The sequence below is a fragment of the Mustelus asterias genome, chromosome 4, assembly GCF_964213995.1.
Source record: "Mustelus asterias chromosome 4, sMusAst1.hap1.1, whole genome shotgun sequence".
Taxonomy (NCBI): domain Eukaryota; kingdom Metazoa; phylum Chordata; class Chondrichthyes; order Carcharhiniformes; family Triakidae; genus Mustelus; species Mustelus asterias.
The window spans coordinates 133,297,083-133,323,314 of record NC_135804.1 but is presented as its reverse complement, the minus strand read 5'-3'; positions in this window follow the sequence as shown (position 1 = coordinate 133,323,314).

The following is a 26,232-nucleotide window of genomic DNA, read 5'->3' as shown; positions in this document are numbered from 1 at the left end:
TGAAAGTTCCTGAGGCTCCATCTTCTTTCTCAGGAGGTCCACTTTCCGGCCTCAGAATGCTCCCGGTGATCTATCTTCCTTTCCAGGAGGTCCATCTTTTTTCTTCAATAGTGGATCAGCGGTGTTGGGTGCCTTTTAGAGATAGTGCCTGGATGGCACAGCAGACTACATGCCATCCAGCCATGCCCCGCCACTGAATATGGCACAAAACACTCTGGTTCGTAATTTATGAGGTGTGAGCGAGAATATTTGCTGTCATTTCCCGCCAGCCTCTGCAACGGGAGACGCTCCATGTTCCCACCCCCTCAATGAGTCCCCAGCTGGGAGAACTCCCCACCTCGTCTTTATCAGGGCGGCAGGGTGGCACAGTGGTTAGCACTGCTGCCTCACAGCTCCAGGGACCCGGGTTCGATTCCCGGCTTGTGTCACTGTCTGTGCTGAGTCTGCACGTTCTCCCTGTGTCTGCATGGGTTTCCTCCAGGTGCTCTGGTTTCCTCCCACAATTAGAAAGATGTGCGGGTTAGGTGCATTGTCTATGCTAAATTCTCCCTCAGTGTACCCGACAGGCACCGGAGTGTGGCAACTAGGGGATTTTCACAGTAACGTCATTGCAGTATAAGCCTACTTGTGACACTAATACATAAATGAATATTAATGACTTGACTGTAAGGTCAGAAAGTATTGTAGCCAAATTTGCTGAGGACATGAAGAAGAAAAGCAAGTGGTGAGGAGAGTGCGAACAGTCGGCAAAGGGGAATAGACAGGTTAAGTAAATGGGCAAAGGTATTGGCAAATGCAGCATGATGTGAGAAAATGTGGGGATGTCAGAAAGAATAGAAAAACAGAGTATTATTGCAGAGTGCTTCGGAATGCTGGGGGATTTGGCTGTCCTTGTCCTTGAATTACACAAAGTCAGCATGCACATGCATCAAGTAATTAGGAAGTTAAACAGTGGTTAAAAGTCTCCTGTCTCGTCCACTGTGGGAGTCGTAGCGGGCGAGACAGAAAATTCGGCAGACCATTTAAAAGTCCGTTGAGCTCGGGCACGAGTTTCCGGTCTTGAGACGCATGCAGCCAGAAAATCCTGCCCTGAATTTTGGCTTTTATTGAAGGGGGGAAACGAAGTATAAAAATGAGAAAGTCTTGGCACAACTGTACAGGGCACTGATCAGACCATTCCTGTAGCAAAACGCTGCACAGTTTTGATCACCATAGGAGGGCTATACTTGCATTGGAAACACTTCAGAGAAGATTCACCAGGTTGATTCCTGGGATGAAGGGGTTACCATATGAGGAAAAGATGAGCAGGTTGGGCCAATATTCACTGGAGTTGAGACGAATGAGCAATGATCTTAATGAAACACATGAAGTATATCAGGGTCTTTCCAGGGTAGATGCTGTGAGGGTGTTCGCTACTCCAGCCAGCACTGCAAGGCTGAGTGATAAATATACTCAAGACTGAGTAAAGCAGTTTTCTTTGACAAGGAAGTTATTAGGCCAGGCAGGAATTCAGGCCACAGCATGTCAGCTATCAGCTTATTGACTGGTGGAGTAGGTTCGATGGCTAAATGGCCTACTCCTGTTCCTAGTGCCAAGGTTCTTCTGTGTCAACCAAGTAGAGAATTGACTCAGCAAATTGGGTGAGAGTCACTCAGCAACTGGAGCGTTCTGAAGGACGATCATACAGACTTGAGACATTAGCTCTGGTTCCCTTTCTTCAGATGCTGCGGAGTTTATCCACATTTTCTGTTTTTATTACCCAGTGACCGGATTGTTTAACTGCAGTATGAGAAGGTTGCATCAGCAAAAACTCATCGGCCCAGTTATTCTGGTGTCTGATTCATATGAGCCAAGATGTACTTTAGGATCGAGTGGAAGTCCTATTGCGATGACCTCTGCGGGAAACCCCTGGGAAGTTTCAACTTTCTACAGACAACACCCCTTATCCCAGGAACGCTCAATTCCATGGCATGTACCTGATTAGTTACCCAGGAAATGTAAGACAGATTAAAATCTTGTTTGATTCCTGGATAACCATACAAATAACAGTCCAATCACAAACACTGATATCCCCACTTCCCATCTTGAGCTCCTGGCTGCTCCCCCAATAACCCACTGACTACCACTCTGACCTCCCCCACCACCACCCCCTGAACCCCAACTACTCTCAATCCAACCAATTACACCCCAAACTAAATCTGACTATACCTTCCGCATTTATCCTTGGTCCAACTACTCTGAACTATGTGTCTCCTCATTCACCAACCACGCTGCCGACCTCCCCACCTCTTCCACCGACCAGCCGATAATACGCCATCCTGCCCACTTAGCCACTTACCTCAACGACTTACCCACCTTGACACTCAACCCATTCACTTACTCATCCACTCACCTATTCGCTAACAATCACCCTGAAACTCACCATGGTGGCACAAGGGCAGCACGGTGGCACAGTGGTTAGCACTGCTGCCTCAGTGCCAGGGACCCGGGTTCAATTCCAGCCTCGGGTCACTATCTGTGTAGAGTTTACACATTCTCCCCGTGTCTGCGTGGGTTTCCTCCAGGTGCTCCGGTTTCCTCCCACTGTCCGAAAGACGTGTTGGTTAGGTGCATTGATCCAGGTGCCAGAGTGTGGCGACTAGGGGAATTCCACAGTAACTTCATTGTCATGTTAATGTAAGCCTGACTAATAAATAAACTTTAACTTTACTTTTCATATAGCAGCCAGTGCTGTGAAAAGGGGCCGCGTCTTGTTCACCCGACTGCAATGGGGTTCTCCAAGCAATGATGCACTCCGCATTCCCAAAGAAGCCAGGTTGGGAAGATTCGGCCAAAAATGTGGAGCAGCATCGAGTTGAGGGAATCTTTTATGGGGACCAGCAATGAGACAGTGATTACTGCCTCACGGAAGGTCCAGGCTCATGTAAATGTGGACATTGGAAATTATAACGCTTGGGGCGGCTTGAAAAAATCTTTAAAGTTAGGGATTGTTCAGATAAGGTAGACGTAAAATCCCAAAACTAACAGCCACCAATCAGAATAGATAAATTCAATGGGGAAATCAGGAAAAGCTTGTTTCCCTATGGAATGGTGAAAATATGGAACTGGCTATCAAAAGAAATGGCAGAGAGGCATTGAATGGGTAGCTAATCCATAGATCTCTGAAGGCGGAAGGGCACGTTAATAGGGTGGTGAAAAAAGTATATGGGACTCTTGCCTTTCTCAATCGAGGCATTGATTACAAAAGCAGGGAAGTCATGTTGGAGTTTTATAGAACTTTGGTCATGCCACAGCGAGAGTACTGTGTGCAAAGAACAAGGACAATTACAGCACAGGAACAGGCCCTTCGGCCTTCCAAGCCTGCACCGACCATGCTGCCAATGTGAACTTAAACCTCCTACCTTTCCGGGAACCAAGGGGGTGATTCTCCCAAAAGTGCTGAATTGGTGGGAAAACTGTTCTAGATCACGACTGTTTTTGCAGTGCAGCTTCTCATGCGAAATTCCCGCACTCTGTGCAATGCAGAGGTCCCAATCGTGAATCTCATTAAAAACTCAGAGGTGGCTGGGCCTATTCGTGCCAGAGTCTGACAACTCCGGAACTCTGCACATGGGCAGTTGCCCCGATCTGTCAGCCTCCCCGTTTGCTGGCCAGCTCAATCCCTGGCCAGCCCGGGACCCCCGTAGTGCTACCCCTCCAGCACACCCCACAGCACGATTGTGGTTCCTACGACAATTCTCAGGGGCCAGCCCTGACCTTACTGCCCCAGAGCAACCCGATGTCCAGCCCCCCTGCACCCAGCAGTGGCGATCCCCTCACCCCGGCAGACCCTCCTAACTGACCCCCCTGGGGTCAGACCACCCCCGGGAGGCAGAACGCCACCGGCAGACCATCCATCCCCCCAGCCCACCCCTATCACTGGCCTCCCTCCAGCCCAAATCGATCTCCATGCAGAGTGGCAGCGGAACCCCCCCACCCCCACCAATCGCCCCAGGCCCCGCTCACAATAGGCTCCATCCCCTTGGCACTGCCCAATGCCTGATGAGCAGTGCCAAGGTGTCCCCTGGGCATGGGCACTTTGCCCCTTAGGCAGTGCCAGAGGGCACAGGCTGGCACTGCCAAGGGGCACAGGCTGGCACTGCTGGGGTGCCCATGCCTAGGAGGCCCCAACCCCTGCTCCCCGACCCCTTGGGGGGGCCCCGATTGCCCCCCCCTCATTCTGGCGGGGCCTCTCACTAATTCCCCAAATGTGGGGAGCTACTCTAAACCCCGCCGGAATGAAGTGGACGGCAGGATAACACAGTGGTTAGCACTGCACCAGGGACCCGGGTTCGATTCCCGGCTTGGGTCACTGTCTGTGTGGAGTTTGCACATTCTCCCCGTGTCTGCATGGGTTTATTTTGGGTGCTCCGGTTTCCTCCCACATTCTGAAAGACATGCTGGTTCGGTGCATTGACCCAAACAGGCACCGGACTGTGGCGACTAGAGGAATTTCACAGTAACTTCATCGCAGTGTTCATGTCAGCCTTACTTGTGACTAATAAATAAACTTTACTCCTGGAGGGGTGGGAGATTCAATCGGGCCCGATAATCGCACGCAAAACAGATTTAAACTACATTAAAAAAAAGATTCAAATCACTTACTTGTCTTCCCGACGGTTTCCAGCGTGGTCTGGACTCCGACTGTTCTCCGGCTTGGGAAATGCGCATGCATTCCCGGCGCATATGCAAATCCCGGAAAAAGGCCGATGACGCGCATCCCCCAGCCCGACCCACCAGAAAAGTTGAGGGTTGCAATGGGAGAATCATCCCTCATATTTTGCAGTTCTGGTCACCACATTATCGGAAGTATGTGATTGCACTGGAGGGGATGCAGAGGAGAGTCTCACCAGGATGCAGCCTGGGATGGGACATTTAAGTTATGAAGAGATGTTGGATAGGCTTGGGTTGTTTTCACTGGAGTAGAGAAGACTGAGGGGCAACCTGACTGAGCTGTACAAGATTATGAGAGACATGAGCAGAGTGGATAAGGAGCAGCTGTTCCCCTTTGCTGAAGGGTCAGTCACGAGGGGACACAAGTTCAAGGTGAAGGGCAGGAGGTTCAGGGGGGATGTGAGGAAAAACCTTTTTACCCAGAGGGTGGTGACGGTCTGGAATGCGCTGCCTGGGAGGGTGGTGGAGGCGGGTTGCCTCACATCCTTTAAAAAGTACCTGGATGAGCACTTGGCACATCATAACATTCAGGGTTATGGGCCAAGTGCCGGTAGATGGGATTAGGTGGGAGGTGAGGTATTTCTTGCATTTCTGTGCAGTCTCGATGGGCTGAAGGGAATCTTCTGCGCTGTATGATTCTATGATTCTAGATAAAAAAATGAGGGAGAAAAGAATGGAAGTATACATTAATATGGTGATGTGCAGTAGAATGGGAGGATGCTCTTGTGGATTAAGGATCAGTTGGGCTGACCGGCTGGTTTCTGTGCTGTACATTGTTTCTTCAGAGTGTATAGACATCATACAGGTGGAGCAAAGGTAAGAAAATTGAACAGGGAAAACTCCATGCAGTGAACAGAACGCACCTGATCTACACATCACTTATTTTACAGTACACTCACGTTGCATGTCTGCAGTGCACTTTCCAGGAAGAAAAATACTTGTCTCTTTTAGTAGGGGAATCAGGGAATAGACGGACAGAACAACGTGTACACAGTGCAACTATATGATCTTATTTTGAATATATAGCAGTGTTCATTTGCAGAGTCGGTATGTGTGCTGACAAGAGATCAAATGAGACGTTTGGACGAGGAAAAGAGAAGCCCAGTGTTTCTTAGGTTCCTTTCTGCAGTGTTTCCTGGGGTCTTTCCAACAACATTATTCCCAAGTGGTAAACAAGTTCGAATGGCAAGCAATTACTGCGGGATTCTTGGTCGTTGCGCATCCATGGCTGCCAAGGCAGAAAATATGAGGCATTCAGGAAACTAGACCACCAGTGCTCATCAGCTGCTCCCTTTATTGCAAGTTATATTTTGGAAATAGGGCAAGAAGGACTGTTTATTTTTTTTTTTAAATCATCATCTTAATCAAAACAAGATAAAAGTGTATTCTAGTTCTTCCCACTCATTCAGGACTAACATTCAGTTTTTCTCTTTGGAAAGGCTGTGTGCTTCGAATGCACTTAAAGGAGTGTCTGCGAGCCTCATTCAGCCGATTGGGCAGCTGTGAGACTAGTGTATTTTCCTTTGAAACCTTTAACTGGAGACTCACTTGTGCAAACTGCAGAAGCAAAATAAAGCGGAAAACAAAGGGGTGTTTGTTTGCAGCACCAAGAATGTAACTCTTGAGCCACGCAGAGTTATACTGTCGCGTTCAGCTTCCCTGCTCAGTCTCAAGTATATCTCAGACATGGCCAGTAGGTGAGTTTACTCAACCACTAACTCCCCTCCCACAAGAAATGACACTTCACACTCTTGGCTTGGAGAAGACGATTCACATTTATATATTCGTGACCTTGAACTATTTCAAAGAACCAGTAAAGTACTTTTTGAACTGTGGTCACTGTTGCAATGTAGGAAACAGCATTGTTTTAAAAATGCATTTATGGGATGTGGGTGTCACTGGCTCGAGCAGCGTTTATTATCCTTCCCTAGTTGCCCTTGAGCAGGTGTGTGCACAGCGAAGTCACACCAACAGCAATGTGGTAATAAATTGACCATCTCCTTTTCATAACGTTGGCTGAAGGATAAATACTGGCCACGGCGCTTTGGAACTTCCCCACTCTACTTCAAAATAATGCCTCAGAATCCTTCAGAGTGCAGACAGGGCTTGGTTTGGGTCATAACAAAGACAGCATCACAAACAGTGTGGTACTCCCTCAGTACCGCACTGGGAATATCAGCTTCATTCGTGGGACATGGGCATCGCTAGCTGGCCAGCATTTATTGCCCATCTCCAGTTGCCCTTGAATGGGCACTTAAGAGTCAACCACATTGTTGTGGTTCTGGAGTCACATATCGACCAGACCAGGTAAGGATGGCAGATTTCCTTCCCTAAGGGACATTAGTGGCGGCATGGTAGCACAGTGGTTAGCACTGCTGCTTCACAGCTCCAGGGACCTGGGTTCGATTCCCGGCTCGGGTCACTGTCTGTGTGGAGTTTGCACATTCTCCTCGTGTTTGCGTGGGTTTCCTCCGGGTGCTCCGGTTTCCTCCCACAGTCCAAAGATGTGCGGGTTAGGTTGATTGGCCAGGTTAAAATTGCCCCTGAGATGCGTAGGTTAGAGGGATTAGCGGGTAAATATGTGGAGGGTAGGGCCTGGGTGGTATTGTGGTCGGTGCAGACTCGATAGGCCGAATGGCCTCCTTCTGCACTGTAGGGTTTCTATGATTCTAGTGAACCAGATGGGTTTTTCCGACAATCGTCATCGGTTGATTCTTAATTCCAGATATTTTTTATTGATTTAAATTCTAACCATCAGTCGTGGCAGGATTCGAACCCGGGTCCCCAGAACATTAGATGAGTTTCTGGATCAGTAGTCTAACGATAATACCACTAGGCCGTTGCCTCCCCTCTAGCTTGGGTTATATGTGCTCAGTCCTCTGGAGTGGGACTTGAGCCCACAACCTTTTGACCCATCGACAAGCATGGTGCTCTCCACCAAGACAAGAACACTATGGCATAATCGATGTACGTTCTTAAATCAAACTCAGCATTTGGCGAGCACAGCCTTTGATACCATCATTCTGTGAAAATTCTGATTCTTCATTGAGACAGAGAGAAACAGGTTTTATCTTTTACCGGCTTGAAGAACATGACAACAGAAACCACAATACGTGATATGTTTTATAAACCAGAATCAATGGTAAGCTGTCCTTGATTTGAAATGTCACCAAAGATGCCATCCCCGTTGGTACAACAGGCATCTGTACATGATGGGTAGAAAGCAACTCAACCAACACATTTAACAAAAAAACACAGGAATTCGCCACTTAGTGACTGCCTCAAACTGTTTTTGGTTGGATTGTGACCCTCATCATTAAGCTAATCACACATTAGCCAAGTGCGAACAGCTCATCAAAAGCCTCTGACTGCTGCTGAAAAGGGTCAGCATCGAATGCAAAATTCACTGAAATGAGTGAATGATACATTCTGCGTGTTTAACATGTCATTAGTGGTGCCTTTGTTGCTGATTCCGATATTAATAATAGACAGTCAGCACCATGCACAAGACGCAAGTGTCATACACATTAGGTGTAAGCGATGGACACTGTCGGGAACTTTGAGTTCGTGAATTTTTGGTTCACCTTCAGGGTAAATAGAAACTGCAGATGAACACCGAGGAAAAACGGCAGTGAGCTTTCATCAAAATGAGCAGCAAAAGGAGATTGAAAACAGCTTTGGGTATATGTCAAAGGGGAGAAAAATTAGCAAGATTGCAAACCAAATTGGGAAATAGTGTTTCTATTTGTTTTTGGGACAATATGAAATCAGAAAAGGCTACTGCAGTCCCTTTCACATGTTCAGTATCTTGGGAATACATATTTTGCTGTTAGATTTTTCATTCGCAATCTACCCCATTCTCCCTCAAAGTTGTAATTAGCACCTGGGCTGTTTTTTCCATCTATTTAACACATTCATGTCAAATTAATTTAGGGCAGCAAGGTGGCACAGTGGTTAGCACTGCTGTCTCCACTTACTGTGTGGAGTTAGCACGTTCTCCCCATGTCTGTGTGGGTTTCCTCTCAGTTCTCCAGTTTGCTCTCCCAGTCCAAAGATGTGTGGGTTAGGTTGATCGGCCATGATAAATTGCCCCTTAGTGTCAGGGGGACTAGCAGGGTAAATATGTGAGGTTACAGGGATAGGGCCTGGGTGGGATTGTTGTCAGTGCAGACTCGATGGGCTGAATGGCATCTTTCTGCACTGTAGGGATTCTATGATTCTATGAAATAATCAAATTAAAATTGCCACCCAGATAGCGAGGGGTGAGAGTTACTTATGTAGAAGGTACTTGGGACACGAACTGCTTTGCAACAGGGAATGTCTGAGACAGAAACCATTGCATCTCTGAAGGAACATTTGGATAATCCACTGAAGCAGTAAGCGATTCTGGGCTATAAGTAGTCCAAGAGCCAGGGAGACATGCTGATTCAGAAGGGCGGCAGTCACACTTTTAGACTACTAATGGCTAACTGCAGGCATTTTAGTCACGGGTCAGGGAATCTGGTGGCCCACAGAGTCCAATCCTTTGAGATAAATGGTGGATGTGAAAAGTGCTATATAAATGCAGGTCCTGCTTTTCCTTCATACCTGGAACATTCCAAAATGACCTGGATGTTGCTTTACCTGACATGATGTCCAGTGAAAAGTGTTCAACATCATGAGGGATCTGGACAGAGCTGATAGGGAGAAACTTTTCCCATGGGTTGAAAAAGTGAGAACCGGAGGGGAGGTCGATACAAGGTGACTGGTGAAGGAAGTAATGTGAGGTTTGTTTTCATAGCGAGTGGTTATTTTACATTTGCACTATACAAAGCATTCTTTCTGGTTGTATCGCAGCTTGGTATGGCTCCTACTCTGCCCAAGATCGCAAGAAACTACAAAGGGTCGTGAATGTAGTCCAATCCATCACGCAAACCAGCCTCCCATCCATTGCCACTGTCCACACTTGCCGCTGCCTCAGCAAGCAGCCAGCATAATTAAGGACCCCACGCACCCTGGATATACTGTCTTCCACCTTCTCCCGTCAGGAAAAAGATACAAAAGTCTGAGGACACGTACCTACCAACTCAAGAACAGCTTCTTCCCTGCTGCCATCGGACTTTTCAATGGACTTCCTCGCACTAAGTTGATCTTCCTCTGCACCCTAGCTGTGACTGTAACACTACATTCTGCACTCTTTCCTTTCCTTCTCTATGAAAAGTATGTTTTGTCAGGATAGCGCACAAGAAACAATACTTTTCACTGTATGCTAATACATGTGACAATAATAAATCAAATCAAAAGGATCATTATGTAAAAATGAGGTGGAGGCAGATTCAATTGAGGTTTCCAAAAGAGAATTGAATAATTATAGAAAAACAAAAAAAATTGCAGAGCCAAGTGGTCCCCTGGTCAATATCCACACCTCATTCACCAGCACAACACCAGGTTGTCTTGTCATTACCAATTTGCTGTTTGTGGGAGCTTGCTGTGCACAGATTGGCTGCCATGTTTCTGACATAACCACAGTGACTCTACTTCAAATGTACTTCACTGACTGTACCATGTGTACTCATGAAAGGTGCTACACAAATACAATTTTTAAAAATGTATACAGTGCCATTCATGATCACAGAACAATGAAGTGAATGAGAAGTGTAGTCTCTGCTGCTCTTTCGGAAAGATGGCAACCAATTTAGGGACAACCTTGTCTCACAAAGCTCAATGAGATAATAACAAGACGCTCTGTTTTAGTGATGGTGGTCAGGAGAGAAATGTTAGCCAGCAGAGTTTCCCTGCTTTTCTTTGTACTAATGCCAGAGGATCATCGACGGCCCATCTGGGAGGGGACCTTTGCTTCACATCTGAACCAAAAGAATACGGCCGGAATTTTCCGGCCCTTCACGCCCCGCTGCCACTGCAAGCGAGGAAAGAGAACTTGACGCTCAGCCAAATCTCCGTTGCAGCGGGGCCAGAGAATCCTGCTGGCGTGAACAGCCAAAAGATTCCGGCCCACATTTTCAAGAGTTCAGTGCTCCCTTCGTATTTCCCGATTCAATGGCTATCAACTCATAGAGTCACTACAGTGCAGAAGGAGACCATTCGGCCCATCGAGCCTGCACTGACAACAATCCCACCCAGGCCCTATTCCTGTAACCTCACATATTTACCATTTGTCGCCCTGACGTCAAGGGCGATTTAGCATGGCCACACATAATCCACACATCTTTGAACTGTGAGAGGAAATTGGAGCACCCGGAGGAAACTCATGCAGACGCGGGGAGAACGTGCAGACTCCACACAGACAGTGACCCAAGGCCGGAATTGAACCCGGGTCCCTGGCGCTGTGAGGCAGCAGTGCTAACCACTGTGCCACCGTGCCACCCGTTTCCACTGTGCCACACTAACCATTGTGCCACCGTGCTGCCCATAGCTGTTGCTAACTCACTAATTGGTCTTGTGACAATGCTGTTATCAAACCTTTTGGAAACTGTTCGCAGCCATCAATGACTTGAGTAATGGACGCAAACTCCGGCTTTGCAGAATGCTGCTGCCCAAGTCTCAATTAACATTGAGTCAAAACTCTGATCAATTCTTTTTGTTGCTCTGCTCGACGAGACACCTTCAGGATTATGTATCTCAGCATTTAGTCAGAATTACAACACCTCTTTATCATAGGCAGCCATTAAGGAATAAAACAAACGTTATAGCAATGAGCCATTTAATTAGATATTCGGAACAACAGGATCTCAAGGCTATAATTTTGTAACTAAAGTAAATAACTCACCAGATTTATCACAACAGCTATTAATATGTCTCACAATTGCAGTAAACACACCACGACATACAGAATGTTTCATTCCTGCTGCCATTGTCACAGCATTGCGCGATCTGTAATACAAACTAACTTTGCATAATGGGTGAGCTAATCACTTGCCGATAAATTGTCTCGAGTGGGAATTTGTTGGTGCTGAATGTCAGGATTTCAGATGCATGTTACACGTGAGAACATGCCGGTGCAGTGCTGCATCAATTGTGGCACTCAACTAGGAACTGGAAGGTTATGAATTGGAACAGCACCAGAACAATCGGTGGAACCAGTAAAAAGATCTGACACCAGGAAACAATCCTGTAAACTGTCAGAGCATCAGCCCTTCAGGGAAAGTTTTCAAGGCCACAAAATACAAGTGACTGATGTGACCTAGGCATATTCTGCACATGTCCTGAGAGCTATTAAAATAGATATGTTTGATTCCAATCAAACATTAATGCCCTCCCTTTTTAAAAATTCATTCATGGGATGTGGGTGTCGCTGGCTGGCCAGCATTTATTGTCCATCCCTAGTTGCCCAAGGGCAGTTGAGAATCAATCACATTGCTGTGGTTCTATAGTCGCATGTAGGCCAGACCCAGGTAAGGACGGCAGATTTCCTTCCCGAAAGGACATTAGTGAACCAGATGGGTTTTTCCAACAATCGAAGAATGGTTTCATGGTCATCAGTAGATTCTTAATTCCAGATATTTTTTATTGAATTCAAATTTTACCATCTGATGTGGCGGGATTCGGAACCACGTCCCTGCAACATTCGCTAAGTTTCTGGATTAATAGTTTAATGACAATACCACTGGGCCATCACCTCCCTGCGCAAATGGGCAACACCAATTCAAGGAGTTGCCCTCAAGGCCACAAAATACAAGTGACTGATGTGACCTGGGCATATTCTGCACATGTCCTGAGAGCAATTAAAATATATATGTTGACATTTGTGCGACATACTGTACCATATTGCTAACTTGTGTCGTACATTTAAACCTCAATGTAAATGAAGAAGAAAATAAGTGGTGCATTTATATAGCACCTTTCACAGTTCAGGTCACTCTACTCAGTGGGGAGGCACTGAGGGGCGAGCCCAGTGAGTTTAAAAAGGAGCAACAATGGGGGAGAATTGCCAGTTGGTGGGGAGCAGCGACGTAGCAGAAAATTCCAGAGGATTCAGGGAATTCTGAGTAAGTGGAGTCAGGATAGGCGTCGCAGTGAATGTGTAGGAAGTGCTCCAAGAGCGACTCGATTGGGTGAGTAAACAGCAATTAATTTATTTCTTCCACAAAGGTAGTATTCAATCAGACAGCCTGGAGTTAAGGGAATGTGAGGAGATGAGTAGCTGGTGAATTATTTTTTAATTGATAAAGGCAGAAGCCAAGAGCCAGAGCAAACATTGGAAATGTGCATGTTTTTTCTTAAATCTCTAAACTCGTAAACTGTAACTTGCTCGGACTTAGCAACTTAAACCAGATAAACCAATTAATTAATGCAATTCAAATCATTAATTCAATTAAAAACATAATTAGCTAATTAACCATCAAATAAACATATTAATAAGATTAGATAGATATGGCAGGGCAGATGGTTATGTCATAACCGCAGCATGTGGGAGTTAGTGGGAAGCGTTCCAATCCCAGACAACCTGCTGGAAGTGGCTGCAGTTTGACTAACTTTTGATTATTAAAGGAGAAAAGTAAATAATTCTGTTGACAATTGTTCAGGGCATTGGGTGAGGCTGTATCTGGAAGACTGTGTGAAGTTTTGGTTTGCTAGGTTAAAGAGATGTGTATTGTCTCCAGACAGGACAGCCAGTGAGATTCTGCAAGTCCAGGCAAGCTGGAGACAATACATATCTCTTTAACCTGTCTTAATGCTCTCGCCACTCACATTGTTTGTACCTTTAAGACTTGATTAGCTGTAAGTATTCGCATTCTAACCATTATTCTGTAAATTAAGTTTGTGTCTTTATATGCCCTGTTTGTGAACAGAATTCCCACTCACCTGAAGAAGGAGCTTAAGGCTCCGAAAGCTTGTGGCTTTTGCTACCAAATAAACCTGTTGGACTTTAACCCGGTGTTGTTAAACTTCTTACTGTGTTTACCCCAGTCCAACGCCGGCATCTCCACAACATTCTTAAGGGGCATGACAGGTAAATGCTGAGAAAATGTTTCTCCTGTCCCGGGAATCTGGAACAAGGTGTCACAGTCTCAGATTGTTTGCAATTCAGGACTGAGGTGAGGAGAAATATCTTTACCCGAAGTGTTGTAAATTGTTGGAAGTTCTCTGCCCCAAAGAGCTTTGGATGTATAGTCATTGACTATAGAGATGGATGGATTTTTAGATACTAAGTGAACTAAGGGGTAGGGTGATAGTGCAGAACAGTAGAATTGAGCTAGATCAGCCATGATATTATTTATTGATGAAGGAGGCTTGAAGGACCAAATGGCTGATTCCCGCTACTATTTATGTTCTTTACAGCCAATTAGGTAATCCTGAAAATACAGTTGCTATTCTAATACAGAGAAATTTTCCAGCCAATTTGTGGACAGCAATGATCCACAAACAGCAATGAAAAATTACCCAAATCTTGCTTTTCTATTGTATCGGTTGATGGTTAAACATTGGCCAAGGCATCAATGAAACTCTGCCTCGCTTCATATACTGCCATGGGATGTTTTACATCCACTCAGGGGTGGGTTTTTATTTCTTCTTTCAGGAGATGTGGGCGTCACTGGCGAGGCCAGAATTGGGTGCCCATCCTTAATCACTCCTTAAACTGACTGGGTCATTTCAGGGACAGTAAAGAGTCAACCACAGTGCAGATAAGACTTTAGTCTGGCATTTCATCTGAAAAATGGAACCTCTGACAGTGCAGCACCACAAAGGACAAAGAACAAAGAACAGTACAGCACAGGAATGGGCCCTTTGGCCCACCAAGCCTGCGTCGATCACGTTGCCCTATCGAGACCAACCGCCTGTATCCTTCTATTTCCTACCTGTTCATATATCTATCCAGATAAGTCATAGAGTCACAGATAGAGTCATAGGAGTTTATAGCATGGAAACAGGCCCTTCGGCCCAACTTGTCCATGTTGCCCTTTTTTTAAAAACCCTTAAGCTAGTCCCAATTGCCCGCATTTGGCTCATATCCCTCGATATCCATCTTATCCCATGTAACTGTCTAAACGCTTTTTAAAAGACAAAATTATACCCACTTCTACTACTACCTCTGGCAGCTTGTTCCAGACACTCACCACTCTCTATGTCAAAAAATTGCCCCTCTGGACACTTTTGTATCTCTCCCCTCTCACCTTAAACCTATACCCTCTAGTTTTAGACTCTCCTACCTTTGGGAAAAGATATTGACTATCTAGCTGATCTGTGCCACTCATTATTTTATAGACCTCTACAAGATCACCCCTCGGCCTGCTACACTCCAGAGAAAAAAGTCCAAGTCTACCCAGCCTCTCCTTATAACACAAACCATCAAGTCCCGGTAACATCCTAATAAATCTTTTCTGTACTCTTTCCAGTTTAATAATACCCTTTCTATAATAGGGTGACCAGAACTGTAGACAGTATTCCAAGTGTGGCCTTATCATGTCTTGTACAACTTCAACAAGACGTCCCAACTCCTGTTTTCAGTCATAAATGTCGCTAACATATCTGCCTCAACCACCTCACTTAGCAGTGCATTCCAGGCCCCCACTATTCTCTGTGTAAAAAACTTCCCCCGCACATCTCCACTGAACCTTTCCCTCTTACCTTGAACTTGTGCCCCCTTGTAATTGTTATTTCTGCCCTGGGAAAAAACTTCCAACTGTTCACCCTATCTATACCTCTCACAATTTTATAAACTTCTATCAAGTCGCCTCTCAGCCTCCGTCTTTCCAGGGAGAACAATCCCAGTTTTTTTCAATCTCTCCTATTAGCTAATACCCTCCATGCCAAGCAACATCCTGGCAAACTCTCTCCAAAGCCTCCACATCCTTCCTCAACACTGAACCTGCAGCATCAGCCTGGGTTGTGAGCTCTTGGCTTGGGAGAGAGAATTGACCCTATGATCTTCCGACTCACTGGGGAGACGGCTGCTAATTGGATGATATACCACTTGGATAAGAGGGACAACAACCGGGATATTAGGTTTCAGCAAAATAAAAATCTGATTTGACACTTTCTATGAAACAGCGGCATCATTTTTTAATTCATTTGTGGGACATAGGTGTCACTGGCTAGCCAGCATTTATTATATAAACCTGTTGGACTTTAACCTCGTGTTGTGAGACTTCTTACAGCATTTATTGCCCATCCCTCGTTGCCTGAGGGCAGTTGAGATTTAACCACATTGCTGTGGCTCCGGAGTCACATGTAGGCCAGACCTGGTAAAGACGGCAGATTTTTTCCGACAATCGACAATGATTTCATGGTCATCAGTAGATTCTTAATTCCAGATATTTTTCACTGAATTCAAATTCCACCATCTGCCGTGGTGGGATTGGAACCCGGATCCCCAGAACATTAGCTGAGTTTCTGGGTTAATAGTCTAGCGATAATCCCATGAGGCCATCGCCTCAGAAAGGGATACAGATGTTGACATGGGAAAAATAATGAGACACGATATAAAAGAATGAGTATCCACATAGTTGGTAAACTGTGTGAATTCTCTTCAAAATTAACAGTTTCCTGCAGTAAGAATGTACTGTGATAGCTGTACCCTGCATTATGTAAGCTTACTCACTGTGGAAAGTTTACTCTTACTGTTATTATAAGATATTTTGACTCTTTTGATTGTTGGCCCAGAAAACATGCAATACTTTTTTATACTTCTATCAGTTTATTTCTGCATCTCTCTATCCTCTGTCTTTGTAACTCAATCACTCTCTCTCTCTCTCTCTCTGTATTTGTCTCTCTATTTCTCTCCTGTAAGTGCGACCCCACAACTCACTTTCTACCAGTCCAGGATAATTCCCATAGTTTTACTATTTGACCTCCGACCTCATATACCCTGCCCTCTGGCATAATTCTTTCATGCGGCGGATCATCAAAGGCTGCCTGAGGGCCCACACGCATCATGACATCAATGGCGCTGCCCTTTTTTACTCTTCCTGTTCTTCAGTAAGTCAGACCTCGAGCCAGGCGGTGCAAATCAGTGTAGTCAGGGAAGGTTGGTGCAGTGAAGGAATTTGCAGGCTGACTACTTGCTGCCTCTGCGATATGAACAATGTAAAAGATTATTGAAGAAAAGCACTGCATTTCATTTCTCGACTGATGTAATTGCAAAGCAGGGGATCATGTTAAACCTGTTAGGCCATATTTGGAACACTGCACACAGTTCTAATCTCTCCATCATAAAAAGAATATTGGGCATAAGACAACTGGGTTGGAATTTTCCCAAATATTAGCAAAGGCTGATAGCAGTTGCAAAGGTGGCATGGCAAGCCACTGGCAGCAATGGTAGCATTCTCCACCATATCACCTGGAACATAGTGCAAAACATTTAAAGGGGCAGGCCCCAGAACATCACTCTGGCAGTGAGGGCTCTGATTCAGCCCATCCCATCAACAACTTGAGTTTTGATTTTTTTAAAATTCTTTCTTGGGATGTGGGTGTCACTGGCTGGGCCAGCATTTGTTGCCCCTCCCTAATTGCTCTTGAACTGAATGGCTCACTAGACCATTTCAGGAGGCATTTAAGAATCAACCACATTGCTGTGGCTCTGGAGCCACATGTAGGCCAGACCAGGTAAGGATAGCAGGTTTCCTTCCCTAAAGGATATTAGTGAACCAGATGGGTTTTTCTGACAATTGACAATGGTTTCATGGTCATCAGTAGATTCTTAATTCCGGCTTTTTTAAAATTGAATTCAAATTCTACTACATGCCATGGCAGGATTTGAACCCCGGTCCCCAGAACATTGGCTGAGTCTTTGGATTAACAGTCTGGTGATAATATCACGAGGCCATCGCCTTCCCAATTGGGGCACCAATTTTAATGGCTGCCCGAGAGCACAAAATTTCATTTGGAACCTCCCCGCCCACACTCACATACGCACACACACTCACCCCTCTCCAGGGGGGTGCCAGGGTAGTACCCACTCACTGACAGGGGGCAGCCCCCGCTGAGCAATGCCTGAGCACTTCTGGGGGGCCTGTCCACCAGGGCACATGCCTTGGGTGACCATTTCTAATTCATACTGTTTTGCCCTCACACCCACATGAGTGGACTTTCTTACAGGGGCGGGGAATGTTTTAGGTGTAGAGGCTTGACAATTACATGTAAATCTACGTAAATAATGTCCCCAATGTTGCCTCACTGGCGGTGAGTGCATGACAACAATTACGTCGCATTTTTGCATCAGCGTGAAATATGATTTGGACATCTCATGAGATTTTCCGTTCCCATCACTATTTCTGCCTGACAAAAACAGGAGTGGAAAATCCCCTCTCCGGGGCTCATGAATGTAAGATAATCATTAATAAATCCATTAGGAGATTCAGCAAAGCTTATTCATCCAGAATGGGGAATTCAGTACCACAAGGAGTAGTTGGGACAAATAGTCCAAGTGCCTCTCTGGGGAAGATTGACAGCACACCAGGGAGAATGGACAGGAAAATGATACACGTTGTAAAGGTTGGGGGAAGACTTGTGCCAAGCATAAAGGCTAACAGAATGACCTGTGGCTTTTCTATACACTCTGATGTAACTTGATATATGAGCCAGATGTTAGGATAAAACAGAGCACGGTACAATGCAATCGAATGAAATACAAAGCGGTACAGCAGAGGGTACAATCAAAAGAATAGGACCCTTGGGACGCGGCTGCACAGACAGCGAGAGTCACTGCAGGAGATTTAATGAGAATGCTGCCCTGGTTTAAAAATAGACTCGTACTTTCTGCTTCTAGATTGGAAAGGATTTTGTTGTGATGTTTTCTCATGTTTTAAAGGAATTTTTTCTGCAGTAAATTTTCCAGGCCATTTTCAAGTTTCTTTTTAATGCGGCCGGATTAATTTAGCCACTGAGAGAGTTATTTTCGCAGCCAGAGTAATCGTATCTTCATTCTGTGCTTTTGTTGTTCAGTGTGCTGCTGATTATCAGAAAGTTACACAATGTTCAATTTTTATAGGTGTTCTTGCACTTCAGTGAAGTTCCCGTATTTCATGATAGTTAAACTGTGACTCACAGACATTCTTTTCGCAATCAATATTTGATAATGTATCAATTAGGGACCTGCTTTGATACAGAGTGCTCCAGATAGACATCTGTAGATGAAGCTCTATTAAGAGGCCAAACGGCTGCACTGCTTAATGTTTTACAATCATAATAAAGTTTACAAGGATGGGCAGTAAGACCATATCCTTATCAGGAAATTCTGAACAGGTTCTTTTCTTGTGAAAAGAAAAGACCGAGGGATGATCTCAAATAGGTTGTTAAAATTATGAGTGGCTTTGATAAGGTATACACAAAGAAAATGTTTCAATTTGTGAGGCTGTATCAACTGGAACATAGAACATAGAACAGTACAGCACAGAACAAGCCCTTCGGCCCACGATGTTGTGCCGAGCTTTATCTGAAACCAAGATCAAGCTATCCCACTCCCTATCATCCTGGTGTGCTCCATGTGCCTATCCAATAACCGCTTAAATGTTCCTAAAGTGTCTGACTCCACTATCACTGCAGGCAGTCCATTCCACACCCCAACCACTCTCTGTGTAAAGAACCTACCTCTGATATCCTTCCTATAGGCGGCACGGTAGCACAGTGGTTAGCACTGCTGCTTCACAGCTCCAGGGTCCCGGGTTCGATTCCTGGCTCGGGTCACTGTCTATGTGGAGTTTGCACATTCTCCTCGTGTCTGCGTGGGTTTCCTCCAGGTGCTCCGGTTTCCTCCCACAGTCCAAAGATGTGCGGGTTAGGTTGATTGGCCAGGTTAAAATTGCCCCTGAGATGCGTAGGTTAGAGGGATTAGCGGGTAAATATGTGGGGGTAGGGCCTGGGTGGGATTGTGGTCGGTGCAGACTCAATGGGCCGAATGGCCTCCTTCTGCACTGTAGGGTTTCTATGATTTCTATGATATATCTCCCACCACAAACCCTATAGTTATGTTTGTTTTAAATTGAAAAACAGAGATAGCTAGCTGTTAAGAGTTATACTGTGTCATGTTTAAGTCTTTTAATTGGTAAAAGTTATGCTTATTCTTTTTGTTATATTTCAACTTTATTCTTAAATAAACTTTGTTTGATAAAAGCCTCTTACCGGTTCACTTGAATCACACATGGACTGAGCTCACCCTAATGTCAAAATCAAAGGGAAAACTTGCTAACTTCACCAAATATAGTGAAGTTTCTGGTGTGGGTCTTTGAATCATAGAATCATACAGTGTCGAAGAGGCCCTTCAGCCCATCAAGTCTGCACTGACATGTTAGAAAAAACCTGAACTCCCTCCTAATCCCATCTGTCAGCACTTGGCCCATAGTCTTCACAGTACTATCTACAAGATGCACTGCAGGGACTCACCAAGGCTCCCTCGGCAGCACCTTCCAAACCCACAATTGCTAACATCCAGAAGGACAAGAACAGCAGGCAGGTTTATTCAGTTTATTGAACAAGGATGGGACATTGTAATAATCCATTCCTCTGGTATCTGAACCCTGTATCTAAAGTGGATTGAAAGATCGTGATTAATATTTCTAAAATTTCTACTCTTACTTGTCTCAGAACCCAATATTTGTTTGATCTGGATCTGTTGAATTATCGACTTCAGGTAGAGTCAGCCTTTCTCATACCTACTCTTCAAATTTTTCTTAATCTCATTTAGTCTCTGACAACCTCTTCTTTTACCATAGCCATGGCAACATAAGAATCTTATGATACTTCTATGTTATTATTAGGGTGGTTGAATTTAATGATTTTGTATGTTGTAAGGGTTGGTTTGAATTTTTAATTTTTTTCATTGAGATGCATTTTTCATCAAACATTTAATGGAAGCTCCTATTTCAAAATGAAATCACTGCAAATGCTGGAAACCTGAAGTGAAGAAGCATCAACCACTGGAAACACCCAGCAGGTCCAGCACCCGCTGTGGAGAGTGAAACAGAGTGAACTGTCTTTCAGAGTTTACCTGTTTTGTTTCTGAGGTAATTTGGGGAGACAATGGCCCAGTGGTATTATTGCTAGACTGTTAATCGCTACACTATTAATCGCTACAGTAAGAAGTCTCACAACAACAGATTGAAGTCCAACAGGTTTATCTGGAATCATAAGCTTTCGGAGCGTTGCTCCTTCATCAGGTGGGTGGAGAGTTAATCGTTAGACTATTAATCCAGAAACTCAAATCAAGTTCTGGGGACCCGGGTTTGAATCCCGCCACGGCAGATAGTGGAATTTGAATTCAATAAAAGAAAACCTGGAATTGGGAATCAACTGATGGCCATGAAACCATTGTCGATTGTCAGAGAAACCCATCTAGTTCACTAATGTCCATTTAGGGAAGGAAATCTGCTGTCCTTTCCTGGTCTGGCCTGCATGTGAACTCCAGAGCCACGGCAATGTGGTTGACTCTCAACTGCCCTCTGAAATGGCCTAGCAAGCCACTCAGTTCAAAGGTGATTAGGGAAGGGCAATAAATGCTGGCCCAGCCAGCGATGCTCATGTCCCGCGAATGAATTAACAAGAATTTATCGAACACTTCCTAATTTAAATAAAATATTTGCTGGTTATGTGTTGCAATGACAAAAAAAATCAGGAAAAATATTTTCAAAAACATTATACTCATGTCCCTGACAGATTTATCCCATTAAGCATCAATGTGACAAAATCTGTTTATGGTTTCATCCATTGGGTTATGTACATTTATGATTTACACCTTCCAAGCTCGATAAGTAGCATTACTTGTCCGACAGTATTAACCTATGATCCATTACGCACCCACTCACTGACCCTCAATTATATTTATCCCCTGACTGGCAATTTATAATCGTGCCATGTGTATTGGCTGCTCAATGTCACAAATGTCATTGTAATCATAGTGGGAATCCCTGACCTTTAATCATCCTCACTGCAATCCTCTGTAAATGTTGACTATTCACAGTGTTAGCAGTGGCTAAGTCAGAAGATTGAGGATTCAGGATCCCTCAAGACAACTCAGAAGGAATCTGGGGTGATGCTTTCTGCCGAATACTGAGGGAATGCTGCACTAGAATCACAGAATCATCAAATCTCTACAGTGAAGAAGGAAGCCATTCAGCCCATCAGCCCTGGGCTGACAACAATCCTACCCAGGTCCTATCCCCACATACTTACCGTGCTAATCCCCTGACACTGAAGGGCAATTTAGCATGACCAATCCACCTAACCTATACATCTTTGGACACTAAGGGACAATTTAGCATGACCAATCCACCTAACCTATACATCTTTGGACACTAAGGGCCAATTTAGCATGGCCAATCCATCTAATCCGCACATCTTTGGACTGTGTGGAGGAAACCGGAGCACCTGGAGGAAACCCACACAGACACGGGGAGAATGTGTGAACTCCACACAGACAGCCACCTAAGGCCAGAATTCAACCTGGGTTCCTGGAGCTGTGAGACAGCAGTGCTAATCACTCTGGCACCCATGGGATGGAGGGAGGGAGGTGCCATCTTTTGGGATGTTAAACTGATATTTTGCCTGGTGTATCAGGAGAATGTAAAAGATCCCATGACATTGTTTTGAAGATGGGCAGGGGGGTTCTTTCTTGTCTGCTGGCCAATATTCATTTATCAAACAACATCACTAAAAAGCAGATGGCCTAGTCTTGTCAAGAAACAATACTTTTCACTGTATACTAATACATGTGACAATAATAACTCAAATCAAATCATTTGGCGAGATTTTCTGGTCACACCAATCCCAAGACCGGAAATTTCCACCCAAGGTTGAAGGACCTTTAAATGGTCTGGCAGATTATTTGTCCCGTCTATGGCAATTCCCATGGTGGATGGGACCAGAACATTTCATAGAAAACTATAAAATTCTAACAGGACTAGACAGAATAGATACAGGAAGGATGTTCCCAATGGTGGGGGTGCCCAGAACCAGCAGTCACAGTCTGAGGATACCAGGTCAACCATTTAGGACAGACAGGAGGAGAAATTTCTTTGCCCAGAGAGTGGTGAACCAATGGAATTTGCTAGAACAGCAAGTAGTTGAGGACAAAACATTGTACGTTTTCAAGAAGGAGTTAGATATAGCCCTTGAGTCGAAGGGGATCAAAGGATATGGGGGGGGTGGGGAGGTGGATGATTGAGTTGGATGATCAGTCATGATCATAATGAATGACAGAACAGACTTGAGGGGCCAAATGGCCTCCTCCTGCTTCTATTTTCTATGTTTCTGAGCATATATTTACCCAATTATTACATTTCAGTATGCGGGAACTTGCTCTGAGCAAATTAACTGCAGCAATTCCGATGTTGCAACAATGATTACATCTCAATAAGCAATTTAATTGGCTGTCAAGCATTTTGGCACTTAACGTGGTAGACTGTGCAATATAAATGCAAGCCTTTCAAGATCTGATCAGGGGTCAGAGATTACCCACACCTTTCGGCTAATCAGGGTGTTAAGCTGAAGTGACCACACCTGAGGAAGCCATCTCCTCTCAGCAGTGTTTTCCCATTTGCTGTTTAGAGATTCAAATTTTGGGGGCTGAATGTCTCATGCCAGTTACCTCTTTAGTTACATTGTCCCACTCATTTGTCCAATTACCATGGAATAGTTTATTTATTTACTTGTTTGTTTATTTATTAGTGTCACCAGTAGGCTTATGTTAGCACTGCAATGAAGTTACCGTGAAAATCCTCTAATCACCACACTCCAAACGCCTGTTCCGATACACTGAGGGAGAATTTAGCATGGCCAATGCACCTAACCAGCATGTCTTCCGGACTGTGGGAAAAAACCGGAGCACCCGGAGGAAACCCACGCAGACACGGGGAGAATATGAGGACTCCTCACAGATGGTGACCCAAGTCGGGAATCGAATCCGGGTCCCTGATGCTGTGAGGCAGCAGTGCTAATCACCGTGGTGTTCGATAGGTGTTCCAGTCGGTGTAACCAATAGGTGTTCGAGGGAGCAGCTCCTGGCCTAGGTCTCAAGCCCCTGAGATTATCTTTGCTCATCTCTTGTCAGGGCAACTTGATAATTTGGTTTTAGGTATGTTTTAGGTATACGTCCCAACTTATCAGGCCCAAAATGGGAGATCAAATTGAGGTATATAAGATGATAAAAGGTATGGATAAAGTAGACATGGAGCGGATGCTTCCTCTTGTGGGGCATTCTAGGACGAGAGGTCATAGTTTTAGGATAAGGGGTAGCAAAATTAAGACAAAGTTGAGGAGAAACTACTTCTCCCAAAGGGTTGTGAATCTGTGGAATTCGTTACCCCAAAGCGCGGTACATGCTGGGACAGTGAGTAAATTTAAGGAGCAGTTGGACAGATTTTTAATTGGCAATGGGTGGAAGGGTTATGGGGGGAAGGCAGGAAAATGAGGATGAGGAGCATATCAGCCATGATCGAATGGCGGAGCGGACTCGATGGGCCGAATGGCCTAATTCTGCTCCTATATCTCATGAAATTATGAACTCAATGCGCTCAAGGTCCATTCTTCACGGTTTTGTGAAGAAGCTTAATCGATCTGACATTGCTATCAGTTTTAATTCTTTTCTTGCTTTTATATATGTGGAGAGAGAAATCTATTTTAATAAGGTTCAATTTTGTATAATTGATTGGCCATAAGATCACAATTACAGTCGTGCGGAAAAAATGTTCATATTCGCCAAAAATATAATCAATGAAGTTCTCTGCTGCTTTGCTATGAGAAGGATGCCTTCAGGAATATTCACATCAGTTTGCAAATGCCACACTTTTAGACTTAATTAAATGGCAATGTGAAAAAAATATATTTTGTTCACTCATCAGATAGAGTTTCCAAACATTGATGTATTTTGGTAGCAGAATGCAAGCTGAAATTTCTGGGGCTTTTTAATGGAAGTTTCACTTCATAAAGGTTAATATATTTACATTTGCTTTACTCCCAACTGCTGTTTACAAAAATAACTGATTGCTGAAAAGTCTCGGTAGACATTTGGAATGCAGTGAAATCTCTCAGACACATCCACTAATCTCTGTGGAATATTATGCATCAGTCTTCACATTTTGCATCTCTGGGAAAGGTTTGCAATTGTTATCTATGGCTGCAGATGTGAAAAAGTGCTTATTATCCTACAGAGTATATAAAATGTGTAGAAAGTGCATTAATGGACCAAACGCTCAGATTTTGCTCGATGCCGAGGTTACAACGCAAGAAATAATGATGGAGGAATGTCACGACTGAAAACAAAACTGGGTTTTATCAATGACAGTGAATATGGAGAAACAAAAACTCATCAGATTGATGTCTGGAGGACCTAACAGAAGATAACCGAGATCCTCAATGCTATTTCTCAGATTGGCTGAATTAGAAAAGATACAGAAGTTATTGAGTGATTCGAAATGCGGGAAATTGACTCGGACTCAGGGCTGCCTTCAGGTATTCTTATTACTTTTCCACCTAGCTGAGTGAAAATCCTAGGTTAGGCAGCTAAAATATCTGTTTAGTTGGATTGGTTAGAGCGCAGAAGGAGACTATTCAGCCCGTCATGTCTTTGCCAGTTCTCTTGGAGAGTAAGGTGCCATCTTCTGGCTCTTCACACCAGCGGGATCGCCTGATCCTGCTGAGGCTGGACCCCTGCCAGGTGTTTCCCGCTGACGTGGAGTGGAATCGATGGGAAATTCCACTGACAACGTTGGGACCAGAAGATTCCACTGTCAGCCAATGGTGCGCTGCCAAGAGAAACGGGGAGGCCAGAGAATCCCAGCATATACCTCTCAAATTTGAGGCTAAGGTTCTCAGTGCAACCTTCACCTCAAGGCTTGCATACTTACTTGGAAGGTCATGGATGTCAGTGCTACACCCATGACCATGTGTGAGAGGGCGGCACAATGGCACAATGATTAGCACCGCTGCTTCACAGCATCAGGGATCCGGGTTCAATTCCAGCCCTGGGTCACTGTCTGTATGGAGTTTGCATGTTCTCTCCATGTTTGTGTGGATTTCCTTCAGGTGCTCTGGTTTCCTCCCACAGTCCAAAGATGTGCAGGTTAGGTGGATTGGCCGTGCTAAATTGCCCCTTAGCGTCAGGGGATTAGAAAGGTAAATATGCGGGGTTACGGGAAAAGGGCCTGGTTGGGATTGTGGTCGGCGCAGGCTCAAATGGCTGAATGGCCTCCTTCTGCACTATAGGGATTCTACGATTGCCATCCTAGGATTCATACATTTACTCATTGTTAAAGGTTGTGGGTGTGAGTGGGGCTTGCACATTTACAGACTGCGGATTGTGGACAGTAAGGAACTTCTGATAACCACAAGTCCGAACTAAATCAGACCACTTTGCCTTTCGGCTATGTTACAACAACACCAAACATCACAAATTATTCTCACTTGCTAAACATTCAAATATTGAGGAACTTAGTTCAAAAATGTGAAAATTCGGCATAGGAAATTAAATGATCCCCTCAGCAGCCTCAAACTGCTATAATAATACGATAAAAGCAAAATACTGCGGATGCTGGAATCTGAAACAAAAACAGAAAATGCTGGGGCAGCTCAGCAGGTCTTAGAGCATCTGTG